Here is a 16,050-nt window from a genome sequence, read left to right on the forward strand (position 1 = left end):
GGAAAAGCAATTGGTGAAACTACAGAAAACTACAAACTACAAAGCATAGTGGCAAAGAGTATCCCAAAACGTACAGAACCCCTCACAGAATTCCCAAAGCTTCCCAATCCTTCCCTTCTTCCCACCTGAGGGTAAACCCAAACCCTCAGGGCTCTTTCTTCCCCCTCCCGCTGCTAGGCAAGTCTCAAGCTGGCCAGGTCTGAGACTGCCCCCCCTCCATTCTCCTCCTGGCATTAGGCCTAGACAGGCCTAAGAGGCCTTGAGGATACTCCCCCGGCATTACCTGATAAGAGAGGACATCTCCCGTGAGAGCAGAGAGGGAAGAAAGAGGAAGAGAATAACTTTGCAGATGGCCTTATAGGGTGCAGGACTTATGGGTAGAAATACGTCGTTTCCTGTGTCCACTCCTGTGGATGGGCACCCAGGACACCAGAGGTGCATCTCATGCGGCAGTGGCAGGGGGCACCCAGCCTAAACTGCCACACTCAGTCTGGATCTCAGGGATATTTCTGCACTGGAAGGGTTCTCAGACATTGGAAGAGACTGCTCAGGGCAGTGCTGGAGTCACCATCCCTGGGGGATGTTTGAGCACTGTGTGGCCCTGCTGCTTAGGGACATGGTTTGGTGTTGACCCTGCAGTGCTGGGTTGAGGGTTGGTCTGGATGAGCTTGGAGGTCTCTTCCAACTGGATATATTTTGGGATCCTGTGATCCTATGGTTCTGTGACTCTGTGATCCTCCTACCCACAAGCACCAAGACTTTCAGTAGAAAAGGCTGGAGTCAGGCCCCAAGGCTGCGAGCTCTGGCAGCGGCAGGCAGTGTGTTCCTGCAGCTGTCAGGGAGGCTGTTGGCAGGTTGGTATTACAGCAGCACTCAGGACCCTCGCTGGAACCTCTGCACAGCAGCTGGTGCTGTGATCTTATTCCTCAGTTCTGTGTGCTGAGCCACATTGTGACTCCTCTGCTCTGTGAACATTGAGAGCAGCACTCTCCAGGAAGGACAGACCCAGCTGCCTCCTGCTGTGTAAGATCTGAACCTGTCAGAGATGTGTCTCAAGCCCCCAGGCACTTACAGGTGGCTTTTACAGAGCCCAGGTTGCTTTTCTAAGAGCTTGCAGTTGTTATTTATAGAAGAGCTTTCAAAGGAAGCTCCACAACTCTGTTCTCATTCCAGAGACCCTAAAGCTTAGTCAGTTTGTTACATTTTCATACTTGGGGTAAAGCAAAACTCCAGAGCTATTTAAAGACTTTTTAACCATAATTTTCAGTTCTTTGCTTGCTGAGCTTGGCTGCTTAAAAGCTGACTGCCATGGATTCATTTTTGTGATGTGTTTTCCTTCTCCTCTCCTCTCCTCTCCTCTCCTCTCCTCTCCTCTCCTCTCCTCTCCTCTCCTCTCCTCTCCTCTCTCCTCTCCTCTCCTCTCCTCTCCTCTCCTCTCCTCTCCTCTCTCCTCTCCTCTCCTCTCCTCTCCTCTCCTCTCCTCTCCTCTCCTCTCCTCTCCTCTCCTCTCCTCTCCTCTCCTCTCCTCTCCTCTCCTCTCCTCCCCTCCCTTCCCTCCCTTTCCCTCCCCTCCTCTCCCCTCCCCTCCCCTCCCCCTCCTCTCCCTCTCCTCTCCCCTCCCCCTCCTCTCCCTCTCCTCTCCCTCTCCTCTGTCTTACAACTATTACTGAGTTCCTGTTATCAGGTCCCTGCATAACTCCCTAGGTCACAGTGACTACTGGGAGTCAACCTATCTATGTTTTCCTTTCTAGCTGCACTCTGTTCCCAGGGTTTGCCACCCATCAGGGTTAAAGCATCTCCTTCTATCAGTAAGACAGTGTCTGGAGTTCTGGTCCCTAAATCAATTCCTTCATTTCCCCCTTCCTGTTGAACAATAAGGATTCTCTTAAGAGACTGATTGATTAAGCCTTGTAAACATTGCAATATACAGGGTAAAAAAGCAATAAAAAGAGCAAAACAGCAAAAGCATAAATGATTGTTTTAGCAAGACTACGAAGCCACCCATAAATGGTTAAATGACCAAGACTGCAAAGTCCTCCTCTGATTCATGAGGGCAGAGCTGGCCAGGCTCTATCCCCACAAATAAGGAAAACACCTGCAGGCAGACAATGAGAATGGGAATGCCTCTTCACTTGTATAAATTCAGCTCGATTGCACCATGCAGTATAATTTCTGTACCTCTTCCCTGCTGGAGTAACATCCTGAATATCTGTGGCCTTGTCTGATGTAGAATTAAACACAACACAGTAATCCATTCTTACCAATCCTAACATACTTATCTCTTGAGGCTAGTCAGATTTGTCTTTTCAAATCCTTTACACCCAAAACTATGAAAGCTTTTAAGTGTGCCAGGAAGCACATGTAGAATGATCTTTTCAAGTTCAGTGGTTCAATTTTTTCAGTGATGTCCTTTTACCCATTCACTGATATGCCCACCAGACAGGTACTGAAGGGATCGGCAGGCGTTGATACGGAGAGGCAAAGCATGTCTTGTCCTATGGCCTTGGCATGCGTGACCCACACATTTTGCTGTGGTTGCTTTGAGATCTGCAAGGCTGCTGCTGCAGTCAGCATCCAAAGGATGATGAAAGCACTGGGACCCAATATGGTCCAAAACCTGTTGAGACACAAGCATATCCTCCACCCGAGGTTATTAATGCACTGATAGTAGTCAAAGAATTGAAATGACATGTCATTGGGGTTTCCTGGGAATCATTAGGAAGCTGCAAAAAATTTAAATTTTAAAATGTAAAACATACATAGGTTTGTTTAACCAGGCCTCCGAAGAGGCCCCTACCATTCCCTGTCTTTATTTTTTGCAAAAGTCACTTCAGTGTACTGTGTGGGGGAATAAGGAATACAGGGAACATGAGCGATACCCCACAATTGCAAGAATGAATTAATTTTACCAGATAGGTAGGCTGGGCTATTTGTCTATTCCTGGGTAACCACTGTTTAACTATAACATTCTGGTGAGTTAACATATAAATCTACATAAACATATTCCCTAATTACATGACATTAAGACATTGAGACATTCAGTCCTAAATGAGAGGTTTCCTTGGGGTACACTTGTGTAATCAGCTTCAGATCTGTTGATTTTCAGATTCATGGGCATTGCTGTTTGTCCCACCCTTTGAGTCTGGTGTTCTGCCACTCTGGCATCAGGAATATAATCCTTATCTTAAAACCTTTATAAACACAAAGACCAAAACAACATTCTATAACATTTCTAAAATAAAGTCTTAATAAACTGCTAATACCAAAAGAGACCTAAAAACTTAAAGAACTATGTGAAAATTAAATCATCAAAGTAACGTGAAAGAAAACAACAAAAAAGATGTTACATTATGTAAAGCACGCTTTTCAAGATGAAAACTTATTTACCATATGTATATAGAGCTCTTTTTGAAATTGCCGGCACACTCAAAAAAAGAGAGGTTCGAACCAGAAAAAATAAAGGAAAAACCTTAACCTATAAACTCACAAAACCAGTAGCACTTACACGGTGTGTATGCTTGTTGATTAGGAAAAATACTTTAACATAATCACTAAAAACTTATAAGCTCAAATCCCTTACAATCAGAAGTAATGATAAAAGCAATACATAGGTATCAGTTGCATTCATGAAATGGTGAAATACCTTTTTTAACAAAACTTAACACTGTTACTTTAAGATCAGAACACAGGTTTCTCCAGACCTTCAACACCTGCAAAACAAGGGAGTGAGATAAGGAGGGGGAAGGAAGTGGGGGCAGAGGGAGGGGTGGCAAACGGCAGTAGAGAAGACACTTTTTTCTTTTTTCTTTTCATTGTTCACACGCTGTTGTCTTCAGAAATGTGCAGATTTTCAAGCTTTGAAGTGAAAGTTCTGACTGCATGAGCACTGCCTTCAGCTCCAAAGTTGCTTTTTCACTAATTTCTTGATGAAAAAACTGTGACATTTCTTTAAAGAATCAAGTGCTGTAAATGCTACTGCTGGTGTACAAGAGCAATGGGAGCCACAGCTGCCGCCTCCTCCACGGGACAAGCCAGAGCCAGCGCGGGGGTTACCGCTTGGCTCCCTGCTGTGGCTGGCACCGCTGCTCTGAGACTCGTGATGACCCAGCCAGGGGCCATCTCCTCCTGCTGCCCCATACTGCTGTCCGTGCTGTAACTGTTGGGATTTATTCTTGCAACCACTCCAGCGTTACTTTAAGATCATGGCCAGGAATAACTTTGCCATGCTTTTTAAGGAGTGCATTAATTAGTTCATATATGTCTCTCTCTGGGGACAACTCTTGATTCCCCATTTCAGTTTCCCACAGCTCACCTCACTTCCTGGAGGGATGATTTGTGCCAGCCGGCGTCCTGCTTCCTTTCAGCAGCTCATTCAACGTTCTGTGGAACTCATGACAGGCCACAGTTTAGTGGTTTCTTGCCCCCATCACATCGGGGGTCACCATTATGCCGTGATGGAGAGACGGGACGCTGCTTGTTACAAGCAAGATGTCGATTTATTGTACACAGCTTTTTCTTTATATAGGTTAACATAATATCAGAAGGCAGCTTGTAATTGGTCATTGGTATGTCCAAACTACAGTTGTAAATTCATGATTGGCTACAGAGAGAAAGTATCACGTGAACGCATATATTTTTTCCAAGGCTTAAGCAAGCGTCAAGCAAGAGATAAAGGATTCCATAATTCTGCATCTTCGATGTTACAACTTTTACCAAGTTCCTGTTATCAGGTCCCTGCATAACTCCCTTAGGTCACAGTGACTACTGGGAGTCAACCTATCTATGTTTTCCTTTCTAGCTGCACTCTGTTCCCAGGGTTTGCCACCCATCAGGGTTAAAGCATTTCCTTCTATCAATAAGACAGTGTCTGGAGTTCTAGTCCCTAAATCAATTCCTTCAGGTCAGTTTTTAAGGACCACTTCCTCCAAGCCCAAGCTAGGTGTGTTCCCTTGAGTAGAAAATCAGGTAGACGTGCTAGGAGACCTGCATGGCTGAGCAAGGAGATCCTGAAGGGAATCTCAGGGAAGAAAGAAACTTACAGAAGAAGGGATTTGTCACTTGGGAGAACTATAGAGAAGTTGTCAGGGCATGTAGGAAGGCAACAAGGAAGGCCAAAGCCCTCCTGGAACTAAAAGTGGCAAAGGAAGTAAAAGAGAACAGGAAGAGCTTATTCAAATCTCTCAGCAGGAAAGGGAAGAATAGGGAAGGTTTGGGGCCAGTGCTGAATGAGGAGGCAGCCCTGAGAGCTGGGGATGCAGAGAGGGCAGAGCTGCTGAATGCCTTCTGTGCTTCAGTCTTTACACCTAAGACTGAACTCCCCTATGTACTCCAGACTCTGGATGAAGGAGAGGAAGCCTGGAGAAGGGAATGCTCCCCACTGGTCAGTGAAGTCTGGGTTAAGGATCAGTTGCACAAACTGAATATTCACAGGTCCATGGGCCCTGATGAGATGCACCCAAGAGTGCTGAGAGAGCTGCCTGATGTTGTTGCTCTGCCACTCTCAATTTTTGCCAAATGGTGAGGTGCCTGAGGACTGGAGGAAGGCCAGTGTCACTCCAGTCTTCAAAAAGGGCAAGAAAGAGATTCCAGGAAACTATTGACCAGTCAGCCTCACCTCCATCCCTGGAAAAATGATGGAGCAGCTCCTTCTGGAGGGCATCTCAAGGCACTTGGAAGAGAAGAAGGTTATCTGGAGTAATCAGCATGGATTTACCAAGGGGAAATCCTGCTTGGCTAATCTGATAGCATTCTGTGATGTCATAACTGAAGGAGTAGATGCAGGGAGACCAGGGGGTCTTGACCTTAGCCAGGCCTTTGACACTGTCTCCCGTGACATCCTAGTGAGCAAGCTCAGGAAGTGTGGGATGGAAGAGCAGAGAGTGAGAGGGATTAGGAACTGGTTACAAGATAGAGTTCAAAGAGTGGTGATCAATGGTGCCAGGTCCAGCTGGAGAGCTGTAACCAGTGGAGTCCCCCAGGGATCAGTGCTGGGTCCAGTGCTGTTCAACATCTTCATCAATGACATTGATGAGGGGACAGACAGACAGACAGACAGAGTCTGCTCAGCAAGTTTGCTGATGACACCAAACTAGGAGGCTTGGCTGAGACACCTGAAGGCTGTGAGGCCATTCAGAGGCTTGGACAGACTGAGAGCTGGGCACAGAGGAACCAACTGAGGCTCAACAAGGACAAGTGCAGCGTCCTGCAGCTGGGCAGGAAGAATAAACTGCAGCAGGACAGGTTGGGAGGGGATCTGCTGGAGAGCAGCCCCAAGGAGAGGGACCTGGGAGTGCTGGTGGACAAGAAGTTCTGCATGGGACAGCAATGTGCCCTGGTGGCCAAGAAGGCCAAAGGGGTCCTGGGGTGCATTCAGAGTGTGGCCAGCAGATCCAGGGAGGTTCTCCTCCCCCTCTGCTCTGCCCTGGTGAGACCTCATCTTGAGTACTGCCTTCAGGTTTGGGCTCCCCAGTACAGGAGGGACAGGGACATGCTGGAGAGGGTCCATCAGAGAGCTAGGACGATGATGAGGGGAATGGAGCACTGCCTGGTGAGGAGAGGCTGCAGGACCTGGGGCTGTTTAGTATGGAAAGAGAAGACTTAGAGGGGAATTAATAAATGTTTATAAATATCTGAGGGCTGGGGGTCAGGAGGGAGGGGACAGGGACAGGCTCTGATCACTTGCTCCCTGGCATAGGACAAGGAGCAATGGATGTAAGCTGCAGCACAGGAGGTTCCACCTCAGCACAAGGAGGAACTTCTTTAATGTAAGGGTCACAGAGCACTGGAGCAGGCTGCCCAGAGAGGTTGTGGAGTCTCCTTCTCTGGAGAGAAGGAGCCCATCTGGATGTGTTCAAGGCCCATCTGGATGTGTTCCTGTGTGACCTGAGCTAGATTGTATGGTCCTGCTCTGGCAGGGGCTTGGACTGGATGATCTCTTTGGGTCCCTTCCAACCCCTGACATCCTGTGATCCTGTGAACAGTTCTTTTCTGCCTGTGGTGTCTCCTTTCCCTTCCACTCCCTTGCTCTAGGAGAAATTCTTCCCACAGCAAACCAGGCTGGCAGCCAGAAGAGAAAGAGGCAAACAGACAGACAAGCAGACAAACAGACAGACAAACATGGAGCCCTCACTTTCAAGCCTTCATACGTTTTCTAAAGTAATAACTTTAGCTTTCTGCTCTGCAGGCAGCTCCTGGCCTGATGCTCTGTTAGATGGCTTTGAAGCTTTACCCTCCACTTGCCTTTTTGGAGCAGCGGATCTTGCTCTCCTGAGGTTGCTGCTCGGGAGCAGACACAGGTGCAGAGCAGTGCAGAGACAGCTGCTTACTCAGTGCCTTTCTGGTAGTTTTGGCAGAACTGACCCAGCAAGGACCTCAGGGAACTGCTTAAGAGAGTCCAGCTCAGAGCCCCAGAGCTGCTGCAGGCAGTGGAACATCTCCCTGTGAGGCCAGGCTGAGGGAGCTGGGGCTTGGAGCTTGGAGCAGAAGAGCCTGAGGGCTGCCCTCATTGCTGGGGATAAAGATGTGCAGGGCTGGAGCCAGGCTCTGCTCAGGGATGTCCTAGGACAGGCCAAGGGGCACTGGGGGCAAGCTGGAGCAGAGGAGGTGCCAGGGGAACATGAGGGAAAACTTTGTCACTGTGAGGGTGGCAGAGCCCTGGAACAGGCTGCCCAGAGAGGTTGTGGAGTCTCCTGCTCTGGAGACTTTCCAAGCCCACCTGGATGTGTTCTGTGTGAGCTGCTCTGGGTGATCCTGCCCTGGCAGGGGGCTTGGACTGGATGATCTCTGGAGGTCCCCTCCAACCCCTAATGTTCTGTGATTCTGTGAGGCAAATATGTCTCAGCCAGGCTGCTGTGTGGCTGCAGCAGTACCTGGGAAAGAGCTCCAAAGGAGAAGACCAGAGCTGAGCAGTTCTGTTGGGATGTGTGCTGTTCTGTGGGGTTAGACAGCAGATCAGCACATATCAGCACATCTTCATTTAAGCAAAGGGTTCCAACTACTCTTTGCATTCATTCAGGCCTTGAGCAGCTAAGCCTAGCTGAGAGGTGTCCCTGCCCATGGTGGGGAGGTTGGAGATGATCTCTGAGGTCCCTTCCAGCCTGAGCCATTCTAGGATTCAGAGTTTTGGAGTATTTTGAACAGCTTGGCAGAACTCCCTGCAAACCAGGACCTCTCATTGTTTATTGGCAAATGAAACTGTGGCTTCTGTAACCATTTTTATTTGGAGGGTGGGGGGAGCATGAATCAGGTTCTGTTGAAATCATAAAAAAAAAAAAAAAGTATTTGAAGAGGGATGCATTTCAGTGCTTGCATAGAAGGAAGCATCCAACTGGTGAGGTTAGAAAAAATTTTTGAGATCATCAAGTTCAAACATTTGCCTTGAGCTCATAACTTCAGCACCACTGCTGAGATGTTCACAGGGCTGCAGTGTCTATTGAACTAGAACAGGGCTGTGTTTTCTAACCTAAGAGGGCCAGCAGGGACAGGAGGTGACCATCCCCCTGTGCTCAGCACTGGGGAGGCCACACCTGGAGTGCTGTGTTCAGCTCTGGGCCCTCACTCCAGGAAGGACACTGAGGGGCTGGAGCCAGTCCAGAGAAGGGCAGCAAAGCTGGAGAAGGGCCTGGAGCCCCTGGGCTGAGAGGAGGGGCTGAGGGAGCTGGGGGTGTGCAGGTGGAGAAGAGGAGGCTGAGGGAAGAACTCATTGCTCTCTACAGCTCCCTGCAGGGAGGTTGGAGTGAGGAGGGGGCAGTGCTGGAGTCACCATCCCTGGGGGTGTTCAAGCACTGTGTTGCCCTGGTGCTTAGGGACATGCTTTGGTGGTGACCCTGCAGTGCTGGGTTGAGGACTGGATGAGTTTGGAGGTCTCTTCCAATAGGATGTATTCCGGGATCCTGTGATTCTGTGCTCACAGCTGGCTCTGCTGGGGCCCTGCCACCCTTCTGTGCATTTTGTGTTGCCATAACCTCATACCAAAGCCTGGACTCTGCTCTTGCCCTTGCAACACAGTTCTGTTATACCTCAGCTGTTTCTGGTAAATCAGAAGGATTAGGAAATATTGAAATACTTTGAGCAAGCTCTAGTCTTTTACCTTAGTCAAATCAAACGAGGATGAAATGATGCTGTCCCTCCAAAAAGCTTCCCTCATCAGAAATTGGGAAGGAAACTCATCAGACACTGCCAGGAGTGCTGCAGGAAGTGGAAGCCAAGTTAGGATACCTGATACTGACATGTTCAACTGATCACAGAATCACAGCTGGGCTTGGAAGGGACCCTCAAAGGTCACCTTGTCTAACCCCCCTGCAGGCAGCAGGGACAGCTCCAACCAGAGCAGGCTGCCCAGGGACACAGCAAGGCTGACCTTGAATGTCTCCAGGGATGGAGCCTCAACCACCTCTCTGGGCAACCTGTCCCAGTGTCTCCTCACCCTCACTGTGCAGAACTTCCTCCTGGTGTCCAACCTAACTCTGCCCTGCTCCAGCTTCAAACCATTACCCCTAAGCCTATCCCCACAGGCCCCTTCTGAACAGTCCCTCCCCAGCCTTCCTGTAGGTCCCCTGCAGATATTGAGATGCAGCTCTAAGGTCCCCCTGGAGCCTTCTCTTCTCCAGGCTGAACAGCCCCAACTCTCCCAGCCTGTCCCCATAGCAGAGGTGCTGCAGCCTCTGGTCATCTTGGTGGCCTCCTCTGGACAGATGTATCAGTCCCCATTGAGGGCAAGTGACAGAGGCCTGTAAAGACCAAGAGCCCAGGTGTGGAGCATGCCTGTAAGTGCTGCACATCACCCCCAAAACAGTCATGACACACAAGCACAGACACTGCAGTGAAGGCTGCACAGCACCTGCCCCAGCAGCAGGGTTTGGGTGTGGAGTGGTGTTTGGCTGTGGCACTGCACCTCACACCCACCCCTGAGCCTGCCCAGCTCCTCTCTTTCTGCAGCAGAACTTTGTGCTTTGCTGTTTGCTCGGTCAGGATCTGGTGGAAGCATCTTGGCTGATCTAGTGAAAGCATCTGCTGGAGGTGGAGGGGAATCCCTATTGGAGCCATCAGCCTGGCTCCTGGTGACACAGAGTGCAGAGGGTGGGGGTGAGATCAGCATCTGAAACCCAGGAGTGTGCAGCTGCTTGGAGCTGGGTAAGGTCAAGGCAGCATCTGAAGCTCCAACCAACTGGGGTGAAGCAGCCTTTCAAGTGATGCTTTACCCAAATGACCCAAGGGTGTTGCTGGGGTGAGATACAAATCTTTGCTGTGCAGAGCAGGGGGGTTAGGCTCAATGATACCAAATGCTGGAGGCTGGCTTTTGAAGACCAAGTTCAGACATCCTGTGCTGCCCTTCCCAGCAGCAGGGAGAAGCAGCCCCACTGGACAGCTTGGCTTGCTCAAGGTGGGCCTCTGAAACCAGGTCAGCCAAGCTGCACTCAGGAGGTGCCAGTTTTCCCTTTGGCTGTGGAGGGAACCAGAAGGAACCTGGATGTTTGACTGCAGATGCTGAAAGGAGAGGTAAAAAGAGCCCCCTCAGAGTTGTTGTGAAGGCAAAGGAGGGAGGAGCTGTCAGCTTCTGTGGCATATTGCCATGTTCTGACTCTCCTACAGGCTAAAAGTGAAGGGCAATTCCTCAGGCTAGAGGGAGAACAGCTCCAGCAGCCCCAGCAGAAGCAAGTGGGAGTATTTTTAGTGGCCATAGAGTAGGACAGGGAAAGACCATTTATTGCAGTCTTGGATTCATGGAATGGGTTGGGTTGGAAGGGGCCTTAAAGATCATCTAGTGCCAACTCCCTGCCATGGGCAGGGACACCTCGTACTAGAAGTAGAAGGCAGCACAGATCACAGAGGGTAGCATGAATCCCACAAGTGCCTCTCTGCTGTAATGCAGCTTTCCTCCATCCTGATAGTCTGTGATGCAGGATGGGCTGCAGCTGGGTTAGGTAACTGCTGCCTGGGTCCAGCTGACAAAGCCCTTCCCTGGACCTGGTGCTCTTCTGGGGGCAGGAGCAGCTGAATGCAGCTGAAAACTTACTGATGATGAATGGGATCCATGGGACAGTGCAGGTGCCCAGCAGCAAGGGGCCCTCTGCTCCTGAGCTAATGGTCTCCTGTAGCCCCAGTATGAGAGAGGCACAACTCTGGGCTGTGGGAAGCAGGAGATACATCTGCAGCAGCTCGGGTGGAGGTGCACAGATGCATCACTGGAGGGTTTATGGCTGGACATGATGATCTCAAGGGTCTTTTCCAACCTGAATGAGTCTCTGGTTATGTCTGGGTGGGTTGCTCCCTGCCTGTGCTGCTCAGCCGTGCTCCCTGGGCTGTGGTCAGGTCTGCAACACCGACTGGATGTAGCAAAATCTGAGAGTGCAAAACGTCTGTGGTGAGAGCACAGAGCCCAGGAGAGAGGACACTGAGCCCCAGCAGCCTGGCACAGGGGCTGCAGGGATGGACTCCTGTGTTAATTCTCAAGCTTGAGCAGACCTGGGACCTACAGATCCATCCTGAAAAATCCAGGGGATAATGCAAGAAGTGCTCCTGCAGGAAGACCTCCTGAGGATCCACTGGCTTGACTGGCTTGGGGAAGTTGTTTGTTGATGGACAAATACAACCAGGAGCTGAAACTCCTGCCTGGTTTGGGATAATTTTCTTCCACACTGCCTTTGCCCATGAATGGCAACCAGTATGGTTGAAGGCTTAAACACCTTTTTATTAAAAACAGGACAAAACAGTACACTCAGAAAACCTCAGCCCAAGCCCCTGAATGAAGCCTGATGTTTGCCTGGAACCACATTTTGTTCTTTTTCCCCACTTGGCTCAGAATATTGGAAATGCTGAACATCAGTTCAAAGCAGGTCCCCAGTTTCCTGGCTGGAATGAGGAGCTGCAGAAGGGACTCTTCCCTCCCCTCCAGTTTTGGGTGCTGGAGGATGCAGATAAAGCTCTGCCCTTGGACAGTGCTGCTCATTTAAAGCTCTCTGCAGCTGCCCAGCCTGTGATGCCTTGGAGTTCTCTCCAGCAGAGCAGTGAGGCACAGCCATGCTCTTGGATCAGCCTACCCTAAGTCTCGCAGAAGTCAGTTCACAGAATCACAGAATGATTGGAGTTGGAAGTGACCTCTGAAGATTGAGTCCAACTTCCCAGCCAGAGCAGGGTCACACAGGAACACATCCAGGTGGGTCTTGAAAGTCTCCAGAGAAGGAGACTCCACAACCTCTCTGGGCAGCCTGCTCCAGGGCTCCAGCACCCTTACACCTAAGAATTTTCTCCTCATGTTGGGGAGGAACCTCCGGGGTTCCAGTTTATGTCCATTGTTCCTTGTCCTATCAGGGGACACCACTGTAAAGAGCCTGGCCCAGCCTGGCCCCTTCTTGGCTCTGACCCTGCAGACATTTATAGACACTGATCTCCTCTCAGCCTCCTCTCCACACTGACCAGCCCCAGGGCTCAGCCTTTCCCCATCACACAGATGTTTCAGGTCCTTTAGCATCACACAGCCTCCCTTGGACACTCTTCAGTATCTCCCTGTCCCTCTTGAACTGGGGAGCCCAGGAATGGACCCAGGACTCCAGATGTGGTCTCACCAGGGCTGAGCAGAGGAGGAAGAGAACCTCCCTACACCTGCTGGCTACACTCTTCTGAATGCAGCCCAGGACACCGTTAGTCCTCTTGTCCACAAGGGCACATTGCTGTCCCATGGATAACTTCTTGTCCACCATCACTCCAAGGTCCTTCTCCATGCAGCTGCTTCCCAGCAGGTCAGCCCTCATCTGTACTGCTGCAGGGATTGTTCCTCCCCAGGTGCAGGACTCTACAGTTATTCTTGTTGAACCTCAGGAGGTTCCCCTCTGCCCAGTTCTGCAGCCTGTCCAGCTCTCACTGAATGTTGCTGAGATGGGATTAGACTTCAGATCCCTGCTCCCACCACATCCTCTCCCGGCTCACGTGGCAGCTCTGATGCTGGCACCCAAGGTGTGACACCCAGGGTGGATCATCCATGTTCTGTGAGCGCTGCAGAGTGCTGCAGGCTGCAGGAGCTTCCAGGGGGGCTGTGTGCTGCTGCTCCTGAAGGGTAGAAGTTGTTTGAAGAGTTGTCAATAATGAGTCATCTCTGATTAATATTTGACTGCAGGCAGTGGCAGGCACTAGGACCTCTGAGCTGCATCTGCAGCCCTCAGCAGAAGTGAAATCAGGAAATAAAGCAGCAGCTCTGTCTGGAGCATGCCCTTGAAAATGAAGCTTTGCTGCTCCAGATGATCACAGGATCACAGGGAATTCAATCTCCAGCAGTTCAGCACTCAGAGTCCAGCCTCAGCTGTGAGCTCCCCTCGGACATCGTCGCCCCCAGGGCCCTGCATGGACGTTGCTGGGAGGTGAGTGTGAGGGGCAGCAGCTGTGAGAGCAGGGGGCTCAGTGTCACTCTGCTCTGCCAGTGCAGAGGGGAGGAGGTGGTGGGGTGATGGGGGGGGGGGGTGGTCAGTGGGGACAATGACTGGGGGTCAGCTGCTTTTTAGCCCCAGAGCTGTACCTGCCCTTTGCCCCAGGGAGCCTTGTTGTGGCCAAGTGTCTGTGAGCAGCTCTCCAGGCTGTGTACCTAGGGTGTGTGCCCAGCATGCCCAGCTCCAAGGGCAGAGCGGCCATCTGCCAGTGCGAGGGTGCCCTCATCTGCAACAGTGCTGCTGGGCCCTGGCAGCTCCTCAGCTGCTGAACTCTCCAGTTCAAGGCTGGGATGGCTCCACCAAACCCCAGTGTGCTTCTGCACTTATCCTCATTGCAGCTACTGAGGTTAACAAAACAGAAAGTGTAGAACACCTCCAAACCCAAGAAGGGGACAAATGTCTCCTCCCAGGCTTTCTGCCCACACATCCTGCTCAGGACAATGTTCATTCCTCTGATCAGAACCCTATGGACCAAACATCTCCAAAAACAAGTTGTTGCTTTGGGGCAAGGCATGTGAGTGTCACTAGGAGGAAAGTGATTCACTGCCAGTGCTGGCTGGTGCCTGGGTGGAGGCACTGGCTGGTCTCCAGGCTCTGCCAGCAGCAGATATCCACCTGAGGCTCAAGTCCAGTACTCCAAGCCCTAGTAAAAGCTGGGCAGAAGAGAAGCCTGGCCCTTGGGTGCTCAGAGTGGAGGAATTGACCATTCCTGGCTCAGCCAGCACATCCCTCCTCACAGCAGGCTGTATCATGGTGAGGGATATGGTGTGGGCCATGTCCTTAAGCAGTCAGTTCCTATGAGGTCCTCAGCAATCTTGGAAGTGAGCTGAGCTGCACCCAGTCACATCAGGCCTTGGCTGTGCCTCTTGAGGATCAGGTATAGAGTGGCTGCCTGTGCATCTCTCAGCCCAGCACAAAGCTACACACAGCACAGCTGGGCTGCAGGATAGGAAGGTGCTGGCTAACCATGGCTTCTGGAGCAGACAAACCTGCTGCCTGCTGACATGAACCTTGCCACAGCTGCAGCTGTCCCTTTGATGTTGATCTGGGAAGGGACTGCAGGGTGAGTCCTCAGATCCTGGCCACCATGGAGACAGGCTGGGGTTTAGAACCAGTGATGCAGAGGAGTGACTGTGACTCACTCTCCAGAAGAGGAAGAGAGCAAAGGCTGTCACCTCTGCTCCAAGGAGCTGAGTGAGCCTCTGCACCTCCTCCAGCCAGCAGAGCTGGGAGACAGCATCCTGCTCTAGACAGAAGTTTCCTTCCCAAGAGGCCAGCAGTGAGGCACAGCCAACACCATGTCCCAGCCCCACATTGCCTTGCCCAAGCTCTTGTGTTCAGTGACCACCAAGAAAACCAAGGCACGAATGAAACCACCTCTCCCACTCCCCAGACATTCCTCCTTTCTGGAAGCTGATGTTTCTGTGGCTGTTTTGAGATCTTGGAACCAGAGAGGGGCATGAAGCTGCTGGGATAGCTTCACGCTGTCTGGCTCTGTGATGTGATGGAGCAAGGTGGGCATGAAGCATCTTTGCTGTGTGGCAGGGGGGTCTCATCAGCAGGGATCTTTGGCCAAGCTGAAATGTGTGAGAAATCCAAACCTCCTTCAGGAAAGGAGAGAAAACCTCTGCCCTGCAGTGGCAGAGAACTTTCAGCTGCAGCATGGATCTGGTGCTGAAATCAGAACACAACTGACAAGCTGAGGCTTGACTGTGGTGGGTTTGGGGATGATGCCATGGTATGGGGGTACATGGTAGTGAAACTGAGGACACAGGCTTGGTGTCAGTGTTCCAGCAGGTGGCTGCCCCCCCTCCAGCCTTCTGTGCTGTTAAAGCAGCAAGAAGAAATTTGTTCACTGAGTCCCAGCATCTGCATTTTCAGTTGTTCAAGAAATTAGGAGATGGGACCCCCTGGGAAACTGCCCTCAGGGATAAAGTAGAACAAAGCTGCTCTTTAAGGACAGATTGCTTTGAACAAGAGCTCTCAACTCCAGGAACAAGTTCTGCACCATGAGGCTGCTGGAACACTGGAACAGGTTGCCCAGGGAGGTGCTTGAGGCCCCATCCCTGGAGATATTCAAGGTGAGGCTGGACAGGGCTCTGGGCAACCTGATCTAGTGAAGGATGTCCCTGCTGACTGCAGAGGGGTTGGACTGGATGAGCTTTGGGGTTCCCTTCAAACCCAGACCATTCTACGGTTCTATGAAAACACTTGGGCAAGGAAGACAGAAGACCATCAGGGCTCAGTAGGGACCTCCTGCTCAAATCAAAGTGCTTATAAGGAGGGGAGGCACAGGCAGCGTAACCAGGAAGGTGTACCCTGGGAAGAGCATTAAGATGCCACCTGGGTGTGTAGAGATGGGATCAGGAAAACTAAGGCACTGCTAGAGAGGGATCAGGCAAGAGAATAACAAGATGGGGCTCTGCACTGGCCAGAAGAGGCAGAACAAGGAAAAGGTGCCCCCTGCTTGGACAAGGTGGAAGAGATGGTGACAGCTACACGGGGAATGAGGAGGTGCTCAGCATCTCTGTTTCCCGATGCTGTTCTCCATGGTAATCTCTCTTCCCACATCTCTCAAGCCCCTGTGCCTCAGGGTGGAGACTGAGGGAACAAAGTCCCTCCCATTGTAAGA

Source organism: Indicator indicator, chromosome 36 (genome assembly GCF_027791375.1).
Source record: "Indicator indicator isolate 239-I01 chromosome 36, UM_Iind_1.1, whole genome shotgun sequence".
Lineage (NCBI taxonomy): Eukaryota > Metazoa > Chordata > Aves > Piciformes > Indicatoridae > Indicator > Indicator indicator.